Source organism: Empidonax traillii, unplaced genomic scaffold (assembly GCF_003031625.1).
Source record: "Empidonax traillii isolate 1590-97213 ecotype Southwest subspecies unplaced genomic scaffold, ASM303162v1 scaffold185:size1678824, whole genome shotgun sequence".
NCBI lineage: Eukaryota > Metazoa > Chordata > Aves > Passeriformes > Tyrannidae > Empidonax > Empidonax traillii.
Window position 1 is genome coordinate 82,352 of NW_020955378.1, and position 18,887 is coordinate 101,238.

The following is an 18,887-nucleotide window of genomic DNA, read 5'->3' on the forward strand; positions in this document are numbered from 1 at the left end:
GGTGATGGCCTCATCAACTGTTGTAGTGAATTTAGTGAGCCTTTTTAATTTGTCTGCGAGTTTCAGTTCAATTAATTTTCTTGTTAAGTTTCCAGGGTGAATGTGTCTAGGAAGGATTGATGTAAGTTAATGATAAAATTCCTGCTTTAGATAGGTGGAATAAATTAGCAGATGAAAACAGCAGCTATTACTCACTACCTTCTAGGTTTTTAAAATAAAATTACTTTTTCTTTGCCATCATATGCTTCTTAAAACCTATAAATTGTTTTCTAACCTCTCTAAGCTGTAATTACTATATCAAGAATGAGAGCTCTGGAGACCTTTATTTGTGTAGGCACTCAACAACTGAGCCTCAGCAACATGTGGTACTAGTAGAAGTATCATCTCTGAGATACTTAATTGATTCCACATTCTCATCGACTTAATCACTTTCTTATAGTCACGGTCACAGAATGGTTGGGGTTGGGAGGGGTTTGGGAGGGGCATATGGAAATCATCTAGTCCAACCCTCTGCTAAAGCAGGTTCACCCAAAGCAGGTTGCACAGGGTTGTGTCTGGGTGGGTTTTTAATATCTCCAAAAAAGAAGACTCCACAACCTCTCTGGGCAGCCTGTCACCTTGAGAGTAAAGAAGTTTTTCCCTATGTTTAGGTTGAATTTCCTGTTTCAGTTTGTGCCCAGTCCCCTTGTCCTGTTGCAGCCTGTGGCACCTCTGAAGAGTCTGGCCCAATCCCCCTGACGCCAAGTCTTAAGATACTTAAATGCACTTATCAGATCCCCTCTGCCTCTTTGCCAGGCTAAACATTCCCAGTTCCCTCAGCCTTTGCTTGTAAGAGAGATTCTTCTCTGATCACCTTCATAGTCATCTACTTTCTTTTTTCATGATTCGTAAACGTGAACAAATTTACTTGGTGAACTTAATACCAGTTCTCCAGTCATCCAAAAATGGAGATCATGATCCTGTATTCAGTTGCTGAAGGTGCTCTAGAAGCAGATCAGCAGACTGAAGTTGGCTGATACCCTATGTACAATATCAGCAATTTAAAGGTTTTACTTCAGACTGGATCTAGTGTGGTTCTTTGGAGTCAATATGGCCCAATATAAATGTGTTCCTCCAGGAGAAAAAGATGAAGTGGAGAGTAGGAACTGTGTCCAGAAAAGGAGGGTCTCCACAAAGGTTGTAGAAGCTAAGGCAGTTCAACATTTTGCTAGTTTGATAAAATATACAATATTGGTATTTATAACACAAGAAATATTTGTGTATTTCAGGCAATATATAAATATGGGACTAATGTGGGGGAAGCTTTTACATTATATGTTAAAATGGTGGTTTATGAACTGTATATGCATGATTTTTTTTAAACAAACAAAATCGCGGTGGAAGATAACTGAAAGAATGCAGAAAGTGGTGAATAAATGAACAATAAGCTTCTACAGCTATGATGTTAAGGAGGACTCTACATATACTTCTGCTTCCCTACTTCTGGTAATGCTTTCTCCTCCTTACTGAGCTTTGTTTACAGGGAGGTTCTCCTCTGTCTCTCACTTTCTGGATGCTGGCAAGCTGCCACTCGTGGGCAGTGAAAATGTGCATTTATGTGTCAGTCCAGGAAGAGGGAATTCCAAAGGTGTGTGTACTATGCCATAGCTGTCTCCCTGCCTTTCCCCAGCCTCTTGCATTAGGTTTCTGAGCATGTCAGCTTTGAGACAGTGTTGATGATGCTTCTTTCCATCCAGGTGTGTGCTTCTCTCTTAATTTGCTCCCCTTCACCTCTTTTTAATCCTTTGCTCCACTTAGGTGGTCCCTTCTGGCTTCAAACTCTGTTAACACAATAATGGAAAGGATTAGTATCAGTACAAAGTCTGTACAAAGTGCTTTGCCTTTTGTTTGCACAAGGTGCCTGTTTATCAGCATTTGTAAATACTCCTGCCTAGCTGTGACTGTGGACACACAAAGCATCTCAGCACAGAAACTACTTGAGGTCAACTCTGAATCTAACATGACAATGAACTCTTTACAATAGTCACTCTATCAGTTATTCCATATGCCTGCTGTGAAGTGATAGTGATGTTGAGTGCAGGCACAGGGAGAAAAATTTCTCTAGGAAAAGTTTATCAAGTCTATCAGGAAAAGAAAGCCTCTATGCCAATAATAAAAGAGGCAGGAAAAAAATCACATTGTGGTATGTCCATAATATAATTAGCCTTTGATAATGCTAACACACTGATTTTATATTGGAATAGCAGTCAGTCTTTTCATTCTAAATTCAAAGAATTTAGAAATAGCTTCTTTGCTTTTTCAATTTGTATTTATTAATTTTTTTTTCTCTTTAAAAACAAATACTTTGAGCTCACGGAAGTTAATAATCCAGAAAGTAGATGTTATACTTGTGGTAACACTTCATCACAGTTATCGTAGCAAACATGACTTAATGCTTGAATAAGATGGCTTCCACAGATTGTAGTGGGTACTATAGAAACAGTGCTGAGTGGGCATTAAAAGACACGACCTCTGCACAATAGAAATTTCTGTTTACTCCATTTCTGAATGTATAACTCTGGTATTAATTGCTTTGGACTGAACACCTAAAAGATTTTCATTTTGCCAAGGAAATACTGTATTTAAACAGAACTGTTACTTAGGACAGGAAATATCTGTTATCTCCTAACTCCTTGAAGTTTGCTTATATAGTTTTCATGGTGAATAGTGCTATTACATGTTTAAAAAACACATCTGTCACAAGCTGTCTCAGCTAGATCAGAGAAAAAATGGATTACACATTACAAGCATAGTTCTTTCATAAGAAGAAGAGGTTTTAATCTGCAAATACAGCATAATACCTCTTCCCAGGCCAATTTCTCCTTTGCTCACTAAGGCAAATGGTGTAAATTGGTTTAAATAGGCGGTGGAATTGAAGTGACAAGAGTAATTTATACTACCTGAGGTTCTGTTCTCTCCTTTAAAAGATGAGACTCTCTGTTACGGTCCTTGCAGAGTGGTCTAATTGGGCAGGCTTGAGGGATGCTTAGGAAGTCTTCTCGGTCCTGCAGCTCATTTTTCAGAGTGTGAGGGCAGAGTTCTGCAGGACTGCTCAGGTACCAGCTGACTTCCACCATGGTTTCCATAGCTAATTCTGTTCCAGACTTCACACAGGGTTCAGACTGGTTTTGTTTCTACCCCTGTATTATTAAATGTTGAATGTGCTCTTTGCCTCACAAGTATCTGTAGTGCTGAGAAGTGTGTGAACAGTTTGAGATATAGCAGTATCTACCTCACATCCTTTTTACAGATAATGTTCACTGGCCCTGAAACATGTACAGTTTGCACAAACTGCTGCTAACAATGTTTGATCCATGAGCTATGCTTGTAGCAGACTACAGGTCAGTCTCAAATATGAGATACCAGAATGCAAAAGGAATGCAAGTTTCTGTTGTTTTATATTGCTCTCACTATTCAAGCACATATTTTAGAGCAAAGCCAATTTTTCTACTGCAGAATTTTTAGTTGGGGAATGAAGTGTGTGCAGGGAAATTAAAAAACCCTAATTTGGTGTTTTTTTTTTTTTTTTTTTTTTTTTTTTTTTTTTTTTTTTTTTTTTTTTTTTTTTTTTTTTTTTTTTTCTTGAAAGAGGAGCAGTGATGTGTCATTTGATCACTCTCCCTCTCCTTCAGTGTTTTTTCCCACTAAATTACATAGTTTCCTCTGCATGCCACATGCATCATTAAACATTCTGTATATCTCCCAATTCTTCTTCCTCCTAACATGAAGGAAGCCAGTAATAAGATTAATCTTTGTCACTAACAGTTACTTGCATGGCTATAATGGAGGAACATTATAGGTATACATGCACAACAGAAGTCAAAGTTCTACTTTGCCTCAGAGTTCTACTGAAGTCATCTGTCAGTGTACTCAGTTTTCTTATATCTCTTTGTGTGTTCCTGCAGTGACGTTATATTCAGGATTTTAAATGCTAATCCAGGGATCCAAACAACTGGTAGTTAACCATCTGTACTTGATACAAACAATAGTAGCAAAGAAAACGCCAGACCTGGAATGATTGCTGTATAATAACAACAAGGCTCTTAGACTACTTTTTTCACATTCTTAGCAACACCCATGGGGAATCAATGCTTTCTTTTCTGAGCTACCCCTAACTCTTAACTCGATCTGTGAGTTAGAGGAAGTAGCTGGCTGGGCTTGTCTGAGAACATCAGGATGCAACTGATCCTGTAAACAAGTATGCCCTCATTGTATGGTTGTACTCACGGGGAGGAGTTACCGTTCCTGGGTTGTGGAAACACATGCTGGAGGAATATCCTGCAACTTCTGCCATGGAGACATTCTCCTTGCAATTCTGTTCTTCTCTGCTGCTGAATCCTTCCAGTTTTATGACCTCTATGCATTCTGTGTTGGTGACAGCACATACTGCTGGCAAAACACAGGATGGTTTAAAGAGGCAAGAGCAGGGGGATGTATTCTGGATTCATTTTCTTGCATTGCATGTACTTCTTTGTAAGTAGCACCCAAGAATGATGTAGGTACACATGAACAACACATGGTGCCACTCATATGTTAGCAATCAATTAACTGGTCTACTTCATGATGTGTTCCTAGGCATTAAAAAAGAATTAGAGCTTTGGCAGACAAGTAAGTAGTGAATACTTTATAGTGACCTAGATAGGCAAGGGAAATGCTAATAAGTGTTTTACCTCTCTGCTCTCTTTCTGCTTGGCTGATTTATCATTTAATACATCACATTGCTATGCAGCTATCCTTTCTTTTCATGTTCCTGGATTCCACCTAATAAGCCCTGCCTTTGAGCCGGGCTTGTTAACACAAGCAGTGTGTAGCATTAATAGCTGTCACTGTGTTCAGTTCATCCCTTAGCTTGGGCAGGGCTGTTATGGACGGCATCTATTTTGCATTTGAGCCATGTTCTCTGAACGAAAGCCCCACGGCCCAGAAAAAACAGATTTGAAAATAATACCAGCTTCCTGATCTTGACTAGCCAGTGTCAAGGCTCCAGGTGCCAAAAGGCAATTTTCAGTGTTCCTGATAAACCAAGGTGCTAAAACAGTGAGAGGTGTTGTCCTCAGCTATTAGGGCTGAGGAGAGAGGTGTTCTCCAGTTCTTAAGTTTATGTTACATTTTAGGAATTCTTTAGGATAAAAAATGTGGTAAAATTTCATGTGTATAAATGAGTATGTGGGGTTTATTTTCAAACCTCCAAGGTAGCCAGCTGATTAAGGAAATCTGAGCAAAACCAGTGAGATTTGGAGTCTCTCAAGCATATTAAGTTTGTTTATGTGGTTAAATATTTTGAGAATATAGATATGTATGAAACCTTTTTTTAATATTAAAGCATCTCATTTGGCATTTACAGCCAAGAACTAATGCTAAAGGGAGTTAACTAGATTTCAGAAAGAAACCCTAATTTTCTCTATTTTCTAATAAGAAAAATAACTTGAAAGGGACAGGTATAAAATGAAATGATAGGACACTGTCCACAAAAATGCACGGTGTGAGTTTTCTCTCGTGCTGAGGAAAGACGGAACTGGGCCTCATGTTCTCTGTAAGTGCTTAACTCCTAGTACCAAGCAATGCTGACTGTTTAGAAGGAGTGGGAAGGATACCACTATGCCTTTCCCCAGGCCTGGACTTACTTGTTAGGCATCCTCTGGGAATGCAAATGGGTGAAAATACTTGCAAGGACAATGAGGAATTATTTAGTGTCTGGATTTTACTAGGGCTTACAAGTAAAGTCAGTGTCAAGCTACTTACCATTGCCAAAAGCAAGGTATTTCCTAGTATGTCCAGAAGCTAAACTTGAAGAGCGTCTTGATTTCATATGTCTCCAAAAGCAAAGTGGCAGCAAAAAATAGATTTCAGGAGACTGAGGCTTCATTTCAGTACTTTGCTGGGCACTCCCCTTTTCCTTGACTCTGTTTACTTCTCCATTAAATTTGACTATTAGTATCTACGGCATGAAGGATTTCCAAGCCCAAAGTAATTAAATCTGAAAAGTGTGTTGAGACATTCAGATGGAAAGTGCTGTCTAACTGCAGTGGTATAATTATACACTGCGTAACTGATCCAAGTACCAAAGGAAAGTGGAACACGAAAGAACAGCTAAATTTATCCTAGAAAATGGGTTCAGCAGTTCAGCATTCAGATTTAGATCAGTAGAGCAGCCTCACTGCTGTTTAAAGCCACATAATCAACTAATTTTGGCTGATGTACTATCAGTTGTTGTGAAGTGCCTTTTAATATGTGTTGGTTTAGTTCTTAATTAAGAGGAGTTTTAGCATACAATTAACATATAGTTTTGTTTAAAAAATGTTTTCTGTATAAAATATGTATTGTTTGATTTTAATTAATAAGTATTTTTCTTGCATTATATTTATTTTAATGTTTACAGTGCCTACATAGATCATAGCTTTGATAATGTATTTGTAGGATATCGAGAGGAACAATTTTGCACAGATTTTTCACACTGCAAATGAAAACTCAGGAAAAAAAAAGGTCCACGTGATGATGTATGAAGTGGCTGACTGGGCTGCAGACACAATATTTAATCCCTAATGTGTTACTCCCCAAATAGTGATAGTAGTGCTTGTGCAAATTAAGATTTTATAGCTCACACTCCTGCATTCGCAATGAACTGTGTTAGCAGATGGAGATGCTGCTTGTGTTTTTCACGATGCCTTAACTTAAAGGTCCGGTAGCTTTTACAACTGTGGTGTTTGTTTTGGTGGTGTTTTGTTGTTGTTGGTTTGGTTTTTGTTTTTGTTTGTTTGTTTGGGTTTTTTTGTTGTTTTGTTTTGTTTTGTTTTCTTTTTTAAGTACAGCAATCCCTTTAGGAAAAGAGATAGTATTTATCTGGAATTTATCCTAATGTTGCAGGTGTGCTGCAGCACATTGTGCACATTGCAGCTCTGCAGAGGACCACTGACTTAAAAACAGAATTATAAAAGCAACAACAGAAACATATCCAGTTCCAAAGTTTCAGTTAGGGTCAATTGAGCTAACTTAGTTGCCACCAGGTGGTAATTTATACTGGCTTTACAATTGGCCCAGTTAGTTAAAAGTATGAATATCATGTTTTTTCAACTCTTTTGACAGCAGAAGCAAGCAGAAGGGTCTGTCCTCAGGTGGTGGCTGCGGGTATTGTTGGGTGCTGGGTGGCAGTGCAAAAAGCTTTACCAGACTACACTGGGGCACAATACTTCAACTATGGCAAAGTGTCCAGCCTGGGAAAGAAATGATGTAATGTACACAAATGGCGTACAATAGCCCAGGATGCTGCCTTGTTGTGGATTTAGAGGAGTAACATTAAATTCACTGTGTTCTCAGTGCTACTGCTTAAAATGCATATATTCTTCATTGCTTGAAGGATTATTAAAAGTACTGTAAATTTAATAATAGTAAGAGTATAATTCATACATTGATGATGTTCAGAATTCTTATTATGGTCTTAAATCCCAATGGGATTAGTGTGTTTGGGTGATGTGGTTGTTGAGTTTTAAGTGCTAAAATAAATGCTGCAATTACTGCTGGGTAATGAAAGGCATGGCTGGAGAAGTTTTACTCTATAAGTGGTCTATGCTTGTTGCATGAGGGGTAAATGCAGAAAAGTGCTACTGCTGCTTATTCATAATGCAGAAATCAGAACTTTCTTTTCCTACCAGATGCAGAGTAATGAGGCATAAATCTTGGAGTGCTTAACTAAAAACTGATGTGAAGTAAAATCTGCACCGAAACTCTGATAGTAATAAAACCTCCTAGAGAAGAGAAAAAAAATCACAAAAGATAAGAGTAAGAAAATGGAAAATAAAATCATCATAGAATTTTTAAGTTGGTGTTCCTTAATGTAATTGGTACTTAAGGATTTTCATTTCTGTATATAAAAAAGAAATAATTCTAAATTTTATTTTCTCTCATAGTATCATTCATGTAATAAATTGTACTATCATTCTATATTTAATGTATAAAATTGAAAATTACATTTTACTCTTCAAGATGAAGGCATTACAGCTGAATCATTTTGTTTGAGTGAAAAGTTCTAACTGACATTATTTATTTGAACAACTTGCAAACCATATTTCAATTAGAGTACATCGGTAAACATAATATGTATTTTAAAAATACATAGCAATGATTTCACTGCTTATGGAGTGACTGTGTGCATATATGATACTTCGTTAATGCTACTTTCCACATTTTCTTGTTTATTTCTTTATTAGAGGTTTTCTTAGCGATTTGAATAGCTCCATTTCTGATCTTCGTTTCCGCCTCTCCAGTAGCAGTTTCCAGGCTGTTTTTCCATTCCCCTCCAGTGTCAGAGCTAGCTGTGACAGTGTGAGGATGGGGTGCTTTGGCCTCAGATTTTCATAGAATGGTTTGAGTTGGGCAGAACTTTAAAGATTTTGCATCTTCCACTAGACCAGGTTGCACAGAGCCCCAAACAACCTGTCCTTGAACACTTCCAGGGATGGGTCACCCGCAACATCTCTGAGCAACCTGTTTCAGTGCCTCACCAGCCTCACAGTGATGTTTTGCTGAAACACACTACACCAGAGGTGTTATTTTAGCTTTAAACTCTGCTTAACGCAGAAATTTTGGGTTGAGGGAACACTAAGAGACTTTATAGTTCATTCCAGTTCCATCAGTGAGAGAAAAGGTGGCAATGCCACTCGTGGGGCACAGGGGCATGTAGGGCCTGGGAGAGGGCATGGTGGTCACTATTTTTATTATTACCGTCATCCCTATTTCATTAGAATTATGATGATATCTGCTCCTTGTTGTTCCCTTATTCTATTTTTGTGGGATTTTAGGCGTTCTCGCGGCCCGGGAGCGGCGCCGCCCACGGGCGGTGCCGGCAGGTGGCGCTGGCGGAGCGCGGGCGGTGCCGGCCCCGCTCTGCCCGTCCCGGAGCCCCCCGGGCGCTCCCGCAGCCCCCCATCCCTTGGCTTTGCTTCCCGGAGCCGCCTTCCCGGAGCGAACGAGTCCCCTACACCAAGGGTAGCTCGGAAATTAAATGTGGTGGCTTTCCCTGGAGGAGCAGCCGGTGCGAGGCGCCGGTCCCTGGTGCGTGCGGTACCCGCCGGCCTCTGCCAAGAGCGCTGGATCCCTGGCTGCTGATGCTGCGCGCGTCGTCGAGAAATGAAGTCATTTGCCCAGCTGCATAAAATATCAGATCGTGATGTACAAGAGATGAATAAACCAGTGGCACTGGGGACAATGGGCAGTTTCTTCGGGATACTGCTCGAGTCTGGCTTTCGTCGGGGCTTTTGTTTTGTTTTGCTTTTGTTGCGAAGAAGGAAGTTTGATATCAGGTACTGAAACTGAGACGGTTGTCAGTCACCCACAGAAAGTTTGCACAAATTACAGGTTTGTAATAAACACTTTAGGCTATGAATCATCAATAGTAGCTGATGAATGGTAGTGGAATGTGCAACTATGAATAATGTAACCTGGAGACAAAATGTAGAGCGGAATAATAATAAAAATACTTTAGTGAAAGCTCTACAAAACTCCTGTAAGAATCCTGCAGAAGAAAATGACAATTTGATGTAGTAAAGATCAAAGCAATGGGAGGAGAACTAGGAAAGGATCGGAGGAACTGAGAAAAAAAAATATTCTCAGGAGACCCTTTGTGCTGAAAGTGATGCGTTTGAAGGATGAAGTCTGAAGATGGTTCTTGAGATTGGCTAATAGGAGATTATTAGAAGTATTAATGATTTTATTGTGAGCATATTGCAAGGAGCAAATCTGATTACGGCTGGCTGGTCACCTCATTAATGAACTGTACTTAGCTCATATGATATATTTCCTTTCTACATTCAAAACTGAGCATCCAGAAGCTTTAATGCACCCACCTGCAGCCCATATACTGGCAAGGTTAGACAAGGAGATATTTATTCATAAGTGTCAGAGACAGTTAGGAAACTAGAGAATTCTTAGGATGTTATTGCCAGTCACTGACCCTGAAAAGATTGACATATGATAACTCCATGAGACAGCCAGGTTGGGAGTTACTCTGGTTTGAGGTCATGCCTCTCTGCTGGTGAGAGACGACTCTTACTCTAGCTTTGTCCTCAAGAGTGAGAGTCATTTCTTTCTCTGGGCTTTGATTTCTTTCTTTAGGTGCAGATATGTATTTCTAGGTGTGAGCCTGTCTAGCTAAGAAATTTCTGAAACCAGTAATTCGATCCAAAAGTGTATTATGGAGAAAAAGTTATGAAGAAGGAGCTCTTCACAAAATATATTTTTGTTGTTTTATTTGATTAAAACTTGAAAATCAGGACAGAGTAGTACTAAGAATATTATGTCCTTACATCTGAAGACTAGTGCTATTAAATCTGCTGGTCATGCGTCCCAAAGCAATTGTTACCATTTCATAAATTACCATGAAATTCCAAATTTTGGATATTTATGATCCACACTGTCTGTGCTACAGCCATGGAATGATTGTTCAGCTCTTGAAATCATTTGTTTCATGGTTCATGTAATAAGAGGTATTTGGCCTTCACTGTGAGTGAACTTGCAATCTAACTTCTCACATAAATTGAAAAAAAAAGGACTGTGTCTCAAAAATAAGCCTTTTCTTGGGAAAATGGTAAAGAGCTTGGAGTGCAAATTTTTATAGTTTAGTCAGAATGAGTCAGAAACATTTCACTAATAATCACTTGTAAATCACATTTTGGATAGGAAATTATCCAAATAATATAAACAGATTTTACTTTACATTTGAGATATTTCTATCCTTGATATCATGCAAATGTAGTGTTAAAAACTGGACTCAGTATTCTGCTGCTGAATCAATGATTGGTCTTATAAAGAAGTAAAACACAATATAACAAATGGCAGGAAGGATAAAATTGGCAAAATCAGCATCTGTTATTTGCTATCTGATCTCATTATTTGTAAAAACAAACAGCTAGTTAAACCTTCGATAGAAATTTATGAAAAACCTACTAATTAACAGAGACACACTGTGGTTTGAGGCGAATGTCTAACAATGATAGCACTCTGTGTGTGAACCTGATAGACCAGAGGAGCCTCTCTGTTGGTGGGAAATAGTGTATATAAATCAAGATCAGCAGAGAACCTTAAACAAGAAAATAAGTGTCCTAAAAGAGGAGCTAACAGACAGAATGTTATCCAGAGGCCACTGGGGGTCTTATACAGAATATTGAGCATGCTGAGAATTAATGGAAAATGCATATAGGCTGGCTGAAACACCAATTATTATCTTGTATGTATATTTACATTTCCTTCCCGCTCAGCAGTGCTGTGGCTCTAAGGTGACAGAGGACTTCAGTGCAGTTCTGAAATCACCATTTTCTCATTTCACCACAGAGATCTGACTAGTAAAGAGAGGCAATTTAAACTACGGACACTGAAAAGGCCAGTGGATTTTCCTGCACAAGCAGAGGCCCATTGCCACAAAGTAGGCACAGGTCATTGACCCTTCACTCCTCTATACCACATCCTCTTTGATCTTCTTGAGTCCACAGCTGCTGGAAAAATGCTTCTCTGCACGCTTGCTGTCCTACACCTTTTAGGTTTCTGAAAAAAGATCTCATAGCACAAAGCAACATTTTATTTCAAAGTTGTTTGCACTTGAGAAGAGGATAAAGGGTTGGTGGTGAGAATAATCAACTCATTGTGCAAAAAACTAAGGGATCTATTTCGCAGAAAAATAGTGATGTGCAAATTACAGGATTTCATTGATCTCAAACTTAACATCACTGTGCAGCTTAGCATTGTGTTCCTACTATAGCTTTGCTAGTCATTTCTTTTCAGAATCTCGGATAAAATGCTGCACAAAACCAAGGAGAAGACAAAAGAAAGACCAAAGAGTCTTTGTTTGGAAATGTGAAGGTAGCAGTGCTTAATAGGAAGGGTCTGACAGCTTTTTGTTGTCCTGAATTTATCCAATTGGTCTTGACTTTGAATTCATCTTTTTTGATCTGTGTAAAAAATCTTTAGTCAATAAAACAGGAGGCATTTATTGTTTTGCTGGAACTCATATTTTTCTCAATTTTTCTTGTATTAGTCTTCAGGCTTGTGGCAATGACTTATGAATGCTGAGGTCTGAATTTATTTATTTATTTTTTATGACATCATGCTTATATGTTGCTAGTTATTATGTCCCTAGAAATGAGACAAGGAGACATGGTATATATATAGGTCTTGTTTTGCTGTCAGTGTATTTATTTTGCCCATTCCCAACTGGGTGTACAGATGAGCTGTGCTGAGAAAGAGCTGACCAGACCTTTAGTTCTTCACTGTAAGACAGAATTAATTTCCCCATGTCTCCCTAGCTAAGGACTTCAAAGATTTTTTTTTTTTTTTTTTGGTGGGAATGGGATTTTGTGTGTGGGAAAGGTTTTGAGGCCATGAAACTACTTTTTGACATGCGTAATTTTTTATCAGAATCAGTATATTATGAAGGGTGGGTATGCAGAGTATGTCTGTTTGATTCTCTCCATACCAAATGGTGTCCTAGAGCAGTCCCACATCCCATCCCTGGACAGCCTCTCTCCAAGGGTCAAAAGCAGATATGCCAGAGAGGGTATAAAACCAGGAGAGACATAGTGATATTCCTCAAAATGCTCTCCTTGCCTCCAGCAGTTTGCAATCCAGGAATTTCTCTGGTCACAGATGGTTTTAATTGTATTAATAACCCTTGATAGATTTTCTTCCCATATCTGGTCTGTTCTAAACAGATGCAAACTTTACACAGTAGTCTGTGCAAGTTCTACAGCCAGTCTGGTGTGTGGAGAAGCATCTCCTCTTTCTTTGGAAGCATCCGCCTTTAAGCTTGTAGTGAAAGAACCAGAGGTCAAACAGTCTCTGGTCATCCTCTCTGTCCCACTCATGTTTTTATAGGCTTCAGTCATATGTTAATCAGTGCTCTTTTCCAAGTTGAGAACAATACACACTAAATTAATTTATAACAGCACCCCTAGTATTATCTTCTGTAGTGTGATGGCTTACAATTGTTGACTTGGACTTTCCTTGGTCCCTGTTCATAAACACAGTTTACACAGCACTGATGCTAAAGCTCACTGAAGTGTCATGTAATGTCCAGTTTTCATTTGAAACCAGGCTTATGTGTCTTTATGAAATCTGTTACATTTTGTTTGTAAGACATATTGTAAATCACTTCAAAATTAAATTATAGCATGAGCTATACAATCCATATTAAAATAAACAAGATGTTTCAGTAATAAATATCTATTAGAATTAGATCTGGGAGATTATTTGGGAGATGCTTAATGATAGAGTGGGTTTCTGGGGAAATGGGCAGATATGAAAATGAGACTTATTAAACAAGACAAGTCCCTAAACAGCTTCTCAATCAACATGACTACTAATTCATGGGCTGAGTTGCAATTAACAGTCCAGGATTCTTCATCTGTTGTAAAGTGATGCTCCTCTGAATATGTCTTCGGATAACTTTACTAGTAATGAAAGTGCACTCTGAAAGTGCACAACTCAGGAAAAAATAATGGTATAAAATTTGGATGGAAGGCAGCTGAAACTAAAAGCAGTGGTGAAGGGTTTTGAAAACTAATCCCTAGATTAATTACAGTGTTTGGTTTAGTGGGCATAAGGGATACAGTTAAAGCATGCACTCCTCGATATCATCACAACCATGTGAAGAATGAGGCTTCACCAGGGTTTAGTATTATGCTTCAGGACATAGCCTGATGTAAAGACCAAAAGCTTACTGATTCTGTGGATTTCTCTACAGTTTATAACCACACTTATCATTAGGTGCAATATGGTCTCTTCCTTATTTAAAACTTTATTGTATCACAACCTTCCCAAAGGATGCACTGAGCCTGAATAGCAGAACCAGTGCTAAAAATGCACTGGGTATTAGTGCTAAACATGTCCCTGATTAAGACAAAATACTCGTGCTGATCACCGCAATACATGCCACAAGATAAACTTCCTATGTTTTGGGGTTATTTTCCATTTTCAGATATGATAGCCCAAAGATTGAAAAAGAGTTCTAGAATGGTGATATCCCCAAGCACGCTTCTGGAAGTGGCAATAAGCCTGCCTATTTAGTATTCTCTCCCTGCTATGGTGCTGTTGATGATGTTGTAATCTAAGGTTGACCATAATACTCTCAGGGAGTTGGATTTGTTGCATACAGTATGCCTGTCTGCTCCTTGGAAGCAGAAGGAAGTTTGCAGTAAAAATAAGCTGTTACTGTCAGCAAAAGATCACTGTGTGAGCATTACAGAGCACCTAAGGAATGTTTAATGACTTGGCAATTCTAAGCTTTGCGTCACTGTCAAAGAGAACAGGAAAATAAATTTGGTTGGGACAATATTTAATTTAGAATTAAGTTTAATAGACAATTTCTTGTCACTATGGGCATATGTTATTTACTGGTTTTTGTGTTTCCAGTGTTTTATCAACCTTGTATCACCTGACCTTACTGAGAAGAAGCAAAAACATGGAAAATCTTGTCTTCTACAAAAAAGTGATTGGGTAACCATTACAACAGGTTGTGAAAAGCATCAAATACCAGAGGAAGCTTAGTAACAAATTAAAGAGAAACTGGAATTTTTTAACAGGATAATAAAGGAATAGGAAAGAATAGCTCGGGGACAAAGTGTGGACAAGAAATTAGATTTTTCAGAAAATTAGGAATTCTTCTTTTAATTTTTAATTATCGTGGATAAATAGTGTGTCTGGTTTTATCACATCTGAATAAAAATCCTGTGGTGAGGGGGGAATTTTATTTATAATGGGTGCTTTAGTTCCTAAGCCACAATATCAATTTATGCTTGGTTCTGTTTGCATAACATATTATGAGTGTGTGATTAAGCCTTTATTAAGCCTATTTCATGAGGCTTAATACATCTGCAGTGTGGGTTCTGCCCTGAATTGAGCCTGTTGTGGCAGCAGCTATCCTCATTTTCATGAGATTATTTCATTTGATAAGTAGTATTGGCAAACAAATCTCTACAGCCCCCTATTACCAAAAATTCAGCTACATGAACCCAGGACATACAACTATGTTGAAACTGCATAAATAAATGGTTCTAAAGCACTAGAAAACCCATTTAGACAGAAATTATTATTTTGTCATCATAAATATAGCTTGTCATCATAGAAGTAGCATAAGTTGTTAAAAATCATTCTAGTTCATGTAATGAAAAACTGTCAGATATTACTTAGTTCATGCCCTTATGATAAATGAGATTTAACTCTGGTCAACCAACACGAAGTTAAAAAGGCAGGAAGAGTAAAAAAACTCAGAAACCAACCCTTTCTTCCCTTCATGCAATAGAAAGCATGAAGGATTTTTGCTTGCATGTTTCCATCTCTGTTTTCCTGTGGGAGCCTGTCTTTGGACTTTTTCCCACAGTATTATTGTCCTTGATACCTTTGAATCACTGCATAAACATGACTGAACCCCAAACTTTCCTTTTAGTGTGCAAAATGAAGCACCAGGAGCTTACATGGTGTGATAAAGGTCACAGGCAGAATTTGTTGTTAATTCCTGTGATGGTGTATGTTTATTGTTAAAGAGATGCCTTAAGAAAATGAAGTATGGCAATTGTGCGTTTTTATTAAAGCATTATTAGGAGTACATTAAGATTATCTATGAACACAAGAGCAGTTTGTGATATCTTTATAGAGGAATACTGAAAATTAATATTCTGAGCCCTAAGTAGAAAAACTGTTTGTTTTTTTTTTATTTAAAAAAATATTACAATTCATAAAATATGTTGCTAGCCACATAATCAAAATCTCCAATTTCTAACTACTTTATTTTTTTTTTTTGTACAAGGTGATTTTTAATCTTACTCCAGTTCTTTGGGTGGGAGAGAGTCAATAATGAAGTCTCCCTTTGTCCTCAAAGTCTATAAAAGTTGAATTTAAAAAAATACACAGAAAATTCCAAACCTGATTCTTCAACAGAGTTGCTTCACAGCAACTGCTCCACAGTTAAGACAAACTAAAATTGCCAGTTTACACCTTTGGGAAGATTGGTTGTTCGGAGAGAAGCTTTTCATTCTGTTCTTCTCTTGTATTGATGGAAAAATAAAAGTAAACTAGACAATAAAATTATAAAAGCAGTGGAACTCTACGTTACAGTGACTTTGCAGGTACACATGCTCACCCTAGTCTTCTTTATTTGATCATGTAGCCTAAAGGCTGAACAATATCATCCATAGTAGTGCCTTATCAAAGGCAGGGTTTGAAACAAGAAAGCCTGATCTTTTGCTGTCAGCTGATCCCATAGATGGATCATTCATGTTAATTTGTTTTAAGGCATAAATATAAAATACAGGAAGAAAAACTTGATTGACTTTCCACTTAATACTTTCCTCGACCATAAGGTTTTCTACAGTTACTGGAATAATAGAACTCAGATGTAGAATAAAGCATCTTCCATAATAACACAGTATTGCAAATTTCTCTACTGTTCAATGTTTCTGGGAAACAATTATTCAAAAGAATAATTTTGTTGTAACACTTGCTGTTAAAGCAACAATTCTATTTACTTTTCCCAAAGCTGGCATGCTGCCAGTAGAGCTTTGTATAGATAAAAAAAGGAAAACAAGCACTGGAAATCTCTATGGTGGATAAAACAAGTTTTCCTGAAAGGCACTTCATCTCCATGCTTCCTGAGTTCTGGAACAGCGTCATTAATTACCTTGACTAATTTTCTCCCCTAGTATTTCAGTTTGGTATTTCGTGCATCATAAACCATGCCTCATGTTCCTGTAGTACTTACACCCTGTCAAGCTTAATTTCACGTTCAGAGTTATTCCCCTGTGTATTGCCAAAGTCTGGCTTTGAGTAGCTGTCTAATTGAAATATTTGCGTGTCAAACCATCTGCATGCATAACATTTATTTTTGGATCCTGCCCTTCTCCTGGTCTATGAAAAATACAGATATGTGGAAGTCAACAGAGTAATGAACACAATATTTTAGTGTCGGTTGTGTCACTTGAAAACGGAAGAGGAGATGCTCACAAGCAGATGCACCACACTGTAGAATTTGCCAAGTGACAGTGCTGAAAAGGAAGGGTTCATAAGACTGAGGAAAAAAATACAATCCTATGTAGATTTAACCTGGACTACTGTAGAATAAGATTATTACCCTTATTCGAAATAAAGGATCCTGAATAACATTGCCACTGTGATAAAACTGAGAGTTATATTCTTTTTCTAAAGCTGTATCATTTTCCTGTAGCCATCAGGTAAATAGCTGTTGTAAAAACTGAAATGATTTTGGCTCTAGCAAGTATATGCTTAAAAACTATTATTGATTTTATATAAATGAATTATGGATTTACAAATGATTTGTACAGTTTATTCTGACTTTCTTTACGCATGTATTCTTCCTCTGTTTTTAAAACTGTTTTCCTTGATGTCACTCTTTGCAGAAAAGAGGGATGTTCAATGCAAAAAATATGAAAACCTGAAAATTATTTGCCCTGTGTTTTCCATTGCTTTTTATTGCTTCTGTTTTAAAGTGTGAAGCATCAGTTTATTAGGAGTTGTGATCTACCTGGAAGTTAGACTGCGAAAGGTTTTCTTGGCTCTGACATTGTATAGGATTCAGTGTTTTTGTAAATTTGATAAATATTGCTATTTTATATATCCCAGAGAGAATACTGCATTGGTTTCATATGACACATAGTTAAGAGAGAAATTCAGTATATGACATATGGACATCTATCTATATATATTTGATAGGTGATACCTTTGCCTATTAAATATTTTTCCACTTTGATCATACTCCAAAGACGTTAGACATTTAAAGTTATATTAGTCAAATACATCTTTACCTTTTTTAGAAAGATGGAATAACTTAGGGTGAAAGGGAATTCATGAGGATATCTGATCCTAACCTATCTTCCCCTAACCCAGGGGTTATGAGCATGAAATAGATATGGCTAGATAAAGAATTCAATTTTTTTTTTCTTCAGTTGATTACTCTGTTTGAGCACTGTCCTGTCTGTTAGATTCCTAGTCCATCATCAAGTGATAATGAATGAAGAATGAAATATTAATCTCTTACGAGTTAAATTTATTTAATTGATAGGAGATGGAAATGAGGCAGTGGCTTGTTAAAATGGGAGGAGTTCTAAATCTTCCTGTGTGTTTCTCCCTGTTTACTTGCTGTCCCTGTGTCCCTTGTTATTATTGTATCAAATTAGAAAATTTTGCATGGCAACTCTCATCCAAGTATAATTGCAATAGTCAGCTAAAGTAATTTAAGGTTTCTTTCAACTTTATGCAGACTTGTTAGTTTAAAATAATATGAGTTACTACTCTCTATTTTTCGCAGAACTGTTGCACAAAGATCTGCAATTACTAGAAATTAAGAAAATCAACAAAGCTTTGAACTGGTTTTCCTTTTTTATTATTATCAGTTGCTCTTCTGATTGTAATATAATGAGACATATTATGGATGATTATATTTTGAGACACAAAATTATTAAATAATAACTTCTAGAGTGACTGGGAGAACCACATTGCCTAAATAATGCATCAGAACATCAAGTCCAAGGGCAGTGTGAAGTTAAATGTTTTGAAGTTAATATAGTAAGAGGTTATTTTATTATCTTTTATAATGCATTTGTTATTCCATTCCAAAATAGATCTAGACATTTATATTTAAAAATAGCTTTTGTTGCTAATGTTTATCTATTAGTGCTTTAGTGAGACAGAAAGAAGCTTCCAGAAGTGAATAATCAGATTATATCTATTTCTTGCTTTCCTTTATTAGTTCATCTACAATAGTGTATTATAAAAGTGTACCCCCTCCCCTCAAAAAAGGCCTTGACATGCAAACCTAACACAGCAGAAATTAAGTGAATGTAAGTTAAAAAAAT

At 37.4% G+C, this 18,887-nt stretch overlaps 1 protein-coding gene across 1 annotated transcript in view; it reads left to right on the plus strand.

The window, feature by feature from the left end:
• The window catches only part of CACNA2D1 (calcium voltage-gated channel auxiliary subunit alpha2delta 1), a gene marked incomplete at its 5' end in the record, with an annotated part of 351,550 nt that overhangs the window by 73,080 nt on the left and 259,583 nt on the right, over positions 1 to 18,887 (plus strand). The window lies entirely within an intron of this gene.